Consider the following 6,000-nt stretch of genomic DNA (forward strand, 5'->3'; position numbering starts at 1 on the left):
TTATCAGCTTGGGCCTTCACAGCATGCACCCTGTGACTCATAGTTTTGTCTTGCGAGTGTTTGAGGCATTTCTTCAATCAGCCTCAACTTTTGCTTTCCCAGGTTGTTTGTCTTAGTTTCTCACAGGCCTGGTTTCTCGTCTCTCACATGGCATTAGACCTTTCTCACGCTGTATCTTACTACAAAGGAAAATTCTTGTCCTGATGCCCCCACCTCCACCCCTTTTATCCCTCCCTATCCCATTGGTTTGCTCCCTTCAGACATCTCATCCCTGGCATCTCTTTCATGTCCTCTCTGGGGTCCCCAAATCCCCTCCCTTGAATCCCTCCCGAGGCCTTTCCTTCCCTCTCTCCACTCACTCCTTCACTGTCCATCCTGTCCCCTGCAGGAGTGTCCCCGGATCCCCTGCCTTGATCCCCCACTCCCAAACACTCTCCAATCCCATTGGGTTTGTCCTCTGCACTCCTCTTCCTTCTGTCCCCAACAGCCACTCTGCTTGCAGTCTCCGTGTCCCTCCACTTGAATTCCTTTCATCCTCACTTGCACTCGACACAGTCCTGTCCCGGCAACCCCTCCAGCCCCGTACCCTGGTGTCCACTAATTCCCCCCAGTGCCCTGTCTTTGGGTCTCCCCCACCTCCACCCCTCCCCTTTGGAGGACATGAATTCCTCACTCTCTCCTTGTCTCCGTCCCCACCCCTGGCCCTTGCATGGACAGGTATCCCCGGGGACACTTGGAGGAATGGGGCTGGGCAGGGCAGAAGGGATTTTCCTGCTCAGACCAGGGGAAGCCATGGGCCTGTGGGGACTGGGGAAAGCTGTGCCCACCCCCAGCCCACCAAGATCCAGTCCAGAGCACCCCTTTGCTCTTCTTCCCGAGGCATTCCTCAAAGCGAGAGCAGGTTATGGCGTGGTGGTAATTAGTGGGGGGGACTTGGAGGGCCTCCAGTCTGGGCAACTGGGGTACACTTGATTCTCCAGTCCCTTGCTGGAACTGGGGACATCCCATTGGCAATGGAGGTCTTGTGGTGTGGAACGCTGGGATGAGCTCAGCTGTGCCTCAGGATCTCGTGGGCCAGCAGCAGGTGCATGGCTGTGAAGGCAGCTGTGAGGTCACACCTGCCGCAATCCCTGGCAGGCCAGCAGCAGGCTTGGGTGCTGGTTTGCACAAGGACAGGGTTTTGATGCTGGTGCAGGGAGCTGTGCAGATCCCACCCCTGGAACTGTTCTCTCATTGTGCCCCTGTGAGCTCTTTCTGTGTTACCAGTTACAGTGCTGCTCTCCCAAGGGTTTTCTTGCTCCTGCTGCCCCCAACAGAGGATGTTCCCACGGGCGTGTGCTGCTGCTTTTGTATAAAGGTCAGGACATGCCGATGGCGGGATGGCCAGGGGCAGGTGGGACCTTCCTGCACTCTTCTCTCTTACAATCAAGTTGAACTGACGCCCAAGGGATACACTCAGCCCAACAGGGCCTGAAGGCCCAGCTGTACATGGAGCACAGCCCGGCACAGCCCAGGCCTGGCTCTGCTCAGGTTTGCTGTGCTGAGCATCACGGACTCTTCAGGGCACAGGGGTCTTCTGCTCAGGATCAGCCAACCTCCTGATGAAGGACAGCAGGAGGATGAAGTCTCCTCTGGACAGCTGGAGGAAGGACACAGGTTTAGGCCCTGGTACTCCGCGGGGACTTGGAAGTCCATGGACCTCTGCTAGCCAGCCTGGGTTGAAGGGAAGGTGGACAGTGATCCCTGACTGCACCTGGGGGAATGCTCTCCTCTACCTGCACATTCCCAGCTGGCCCTGGAGCCAGCTGCATTGCTGGGGGACCCTGAAAATCTCTGGGCTTCAGTCAGTAGAAACCTCCTGAATCTTCACAAGGGCAAGTGGCCAGTCCTGCATTTGGGGACAGAACAACCCCAGAGCTGGGGGCACGCTGGGACCTGACCGGCGGAGCAGTGACCCCGAGGAGAAGGGCCTGGGCATCCCTCGGGATGCCATCCAAGGCAGAGGGGCGTGTCCCCGTGAGGAAGGCCAGCTGCCCATGGGGCTGCGTTAGGGGCATGTGGCCAGCTCAGACAAGGCAGTTCCCATCAGCACTGTGGTGGCCACATCATGACTGGGGTGTCTGGGGTGGGGCTCCCTGTGCTGAAGGAATGGGGAGGAACTGGAGAGGCTCCAGAGCAGAGCTGCCAGGACGGGGTGTGGGGACTTGGTGGAGAGGCTGAGAAACCTGGGCTGCTTGAGCCTGGTGAGGTGCAGCCTCAGGGCACTGTACAAACAGCCTGCAGCTGCTTGAAGGGGGGTTTCCGAGTGATGGAGCATTTCTCGGTAGTCGGAAGAGAAGGAAATCTCAACAAAGTGCATCTTGGAAGGTTCAGACTGCATTTGAAGGAGAAGCAATCTCACTCAGATGGTAGCAGTGTGGTGCAAGAGATCCCGTCGAGGGAGTCAGGATCAGCCCATGGTTTGTCTCTCAAGGAACAGCCGGTGAGGGTGGAGAGACATCAGTGAAGGTGTGGAAATGCTGAGGTAGGAGCTGGGTGGGAAAGCAAGATGGGTGTCTGCAGCCTGGAGGGAAAGAGGTGCCGGCAGGGGCCAGTGTAGGACAGCCGGCAGGCGAGATGGCCAAGGGCTGTGGCACGGCGAAAAGGCCCAACAGGACCAAGGTCTTTCTCCCCTGGGCTATGGCAGTTGCCTCTGCCACTGAGGCCTCACAGGAGAAACTTGATTGGGAGGCTCTGCACTTCATTTCTTCTTCGCCATTGCTTGGGGAAGGCGGGAGGGGTTGTGCAGTTTCCTACACTTGGCATTGCTCCCCCTCACAGCCCCTGCCCCCAGGAAGAGCCCTGAGCCACACACGAGGGGCAGCATCTCCTTCCCAGGGCCTGAGGGTCAGGGCTTGGCCTTTGTGCTCCATCACCAACCCAAGGGTTTCACAGCAGGACAGCCCTGCACGGGGCCTTTGCCTGCCTGCAATCACAGCCTCCAATTCTCTGCTCTAACGAGTCCCTGCAGAGGCTTTGTCAGTCCTGGCCCTCCGTGGGGCCAATCAGGGCTTCAGGGCACGGGGAGCTTTGCTGCTGACTTGGACTTGTTGAGGCCTTTGCTCAGTCTCCTCTCAGGGCCTGAGCATCATGGACATGGGGCCAAACACACCACGGGGCTCATTAAAATACACAAAGCCCTAACGAGCTCGTTCTCTTCCTTTAGATTTCTTCAAGTCATCAGGACTTGTGCAGCTAATTGGAGTCATTTCCTGGTGTAGTTAAGGAGGAAGATTTCAAAGTGCCCCTAATACAAATCAATCTGTATTTTAAAGAGCACATTATTTAATTTACACTTTAGAGAAGAGGCGATAGCAGCACTCTCTGACTGACATCGATGCAGAGCATCTCCTCGGGAGATCTCCTGGACAGTCCCTTGGGGTCCAACACAGTCCGGACAACCTTTGTCCTCACCCCCAGTCCCAGCATTTCTCTCCTCAGCCGCCTGGGACTCGCATCATCTCTCCTTACATCAGATTTCTCCTCTGATCTCTGCAGCGGGAGGTTACAGCTCCTTTGCACAATCTCCCCCCTGTTGTCCTTGGAGAACCGCCTGCACACGGGCGCAGAAGGATTTCTGCTGTTTGCAAGCACGAAAAAGTCAAACAGCATCAGGGTTCATACAAAATAAAATACATTTCTCTCCTATAAGTTAAGTATAATCTCCAATGAGGTTGCCTTTCTACAATGTGTAATTTTATGAGTAATATTTCGGTGTGCAGATAGAAAAAGGTAGAGATAAACATACTGGAGGAGTTGGCCAAGAAGACAATTAGTCTGCTGAGAGAGAGGCAAGATTTTAACCACCTGAAGTTCAAAGCAGCAGCTCGCGAGCTGAGAGGAAGCGGAACTAACCGAAAGGATGAGAAAGAATACTAAAGAATTGTGGGGAAAGCCCTTTTTTTTTGGTTTTTTTTTTTTACTTTAGTCAGTTCGCTTTGGAAAAATGTGTCTTCAGGAATGGTTCGTTCAATTGGGACAGGTGAAAAAAATGAAAACTGAATTTGACACAGTGTTGCCCAGAAGTGACAATGAAGTTACAGGGGAAGAGCAATTTATTTTATTTTTTTTTAATATTCCCTTTTAAAGATCACGGTGTTGCAGGAGGTCTCTGGTGGGTGAGGACAAGCCAATGTCGCACCCACATTTGAAAGAGGCCAGAATTGCCCCCCAGCACCCACTGGGTGCACGAGGTGAGGAGTGGCCCTTCCAATGAGCCCTCTCGGGTGACATTCCCGGGCACCCAGAAGAACAGACAGTGCCCAAACAGACCCCCCAAGGGGACATCATGGCTCCCCAACCTGATTGCCTTCATGGGGAAGTGGCCGCCTTGGTAGGTGGGAGGAGAACGGTGGGTGTCACCTGACTCCAAGTCAACAAGTCCACTGGACACGGTCTCCCTCAATATTCTCGTACCTAAATTAGGCCGTTACAGCCGGGCTGGGGTGGCAACGAGATGGGTAAAACACCCGTTGGAGGCTGAGAGAGCTGTGGTGGAGGGAACACCTGGAGGTCACTGGGACATACTGGGGCGTTGTGGCAGCACAGGGGACCCTTCTGGGTGCACCCATGACCCAGAGGTGGCAGCTGTGGCCGTGCTTGTCACTGACACTAGAGACGACAATTCCTGAGCCCTGGGGGCGCCGTTCAGATGAACCCTGCCAGGCAACGGGACCGTCCTGTGAGGAACCTCATGAGACAGAAGAAGGACAAAGGTGACGTCTTGCACCTGGGACAGACGGACACCCTGCTGTGGCGGGAGAAGGGCGCTGCCTGGCTGGGGAGCAGCTCTGGGGACAAGGCCTTGGCCGTGCCGGTGGACGGTAAGAAAACATGATCCAGTAATGGGCCACGTGATCCATCGCGGACTTTGTTGGTGTTTATTGACCATTGTTAGCCATTGTTGGTCTTTGTTGGCCATTACTGGTCTTTGTTGGCTTTTGTTGACCTTTGGTGGCCATCATTGGTCATTGTTGGCCTTTGTTGGCATTTCTTGGCATTTGCTCTCCTTTGTTGGCCGTTGTTGGCCACTGTTGGCCATCATTGGTCTTTTTTGTCCTTTGTTGGCAATTGTTGGCCAATGTTGGCCATCCTTGGACATTGCTGGCCTTTGTTGGATTTTTTTGGCTTTTTTTGGCTTTTGCTGTCCTTTGTTACCCATTGTTGGCCAACCATGGATATTGCTGGCCTTTGTTGGCATTGTTTGCCTTTGTTGACCTTTGTTGGCCATTGTTGGCCATTGCTTGCATTTCTTGGCTATTGTTGACCATCGTTGGCATTTGTTGACAGTTGTTGGCCTTTTTTGACCATCGTTGGCCATTGCTGGCCTTTGTTGGCCATAATTGTGATTATTGGCAATCGTTGGCATTTATTGGCCATCGTTGGGTTTTTTTGGCCATCTTTGGCCTTGGTTGGCCTTTGTTGGCCATCGTTGGCCATCGTTGGCCTTTGTTGCTGACCCCAACTCACCTAAGGGATATTCCAGACCACGTGACATCTGCTCAGTATAAAGCTGGGAGAAAGGAGGAAGGGGGTGGGGTCACTCTTGGTCCTCCAAAGCAAGCCCTCCGTGTGTGGTAGCCCTGCTCCCTGAGAAGGCACGACGGCGCCTCTCCGTGGCAAGTAGAGAATTAATCTCTTTTCTGTGGGGTTTGTTGGGTTTTTTTTTTTGCTTCCACGTGTGGACTTTTGCTTTGTTTTGTTTCAAACTCCTTTTGTTTTACCCCCAAGGGTTGGTTTTTCTTATTTTCTTTCCCTTTTTTGCCCTGTTGAGAAAATCAAGGGGGAAAGGTTGGGGGGGGGGTGGGGGGCAAGTGATAAAGCAGCTTTGTGGCTACCTGTCGTTTAGCCATGGGGTCACCATAAGGGATGCGCTGCCCCTTTAAGAGCCCCACGGGGCCAAAGTCTGATGGAGAGTCGGGATTGACAGTGGATGATGGTGGCCTGGAGTGTCAAGGTGGA

This window comes from Athene noctua, unplaced genomic scaffold, assembly GCF_965140245.1.
Source record: "Athene noctua unplaced genomic scaffold, bAthNoc1.hap1.1 HAP1_HAP1_scaffold_36, whole genome shotgun sequence".
Lineage (NCBI taxonomy): Eukaryota > Metazoa > Chordata > Aves > Strigiformes > Strigidae > Athene > Athene noctua.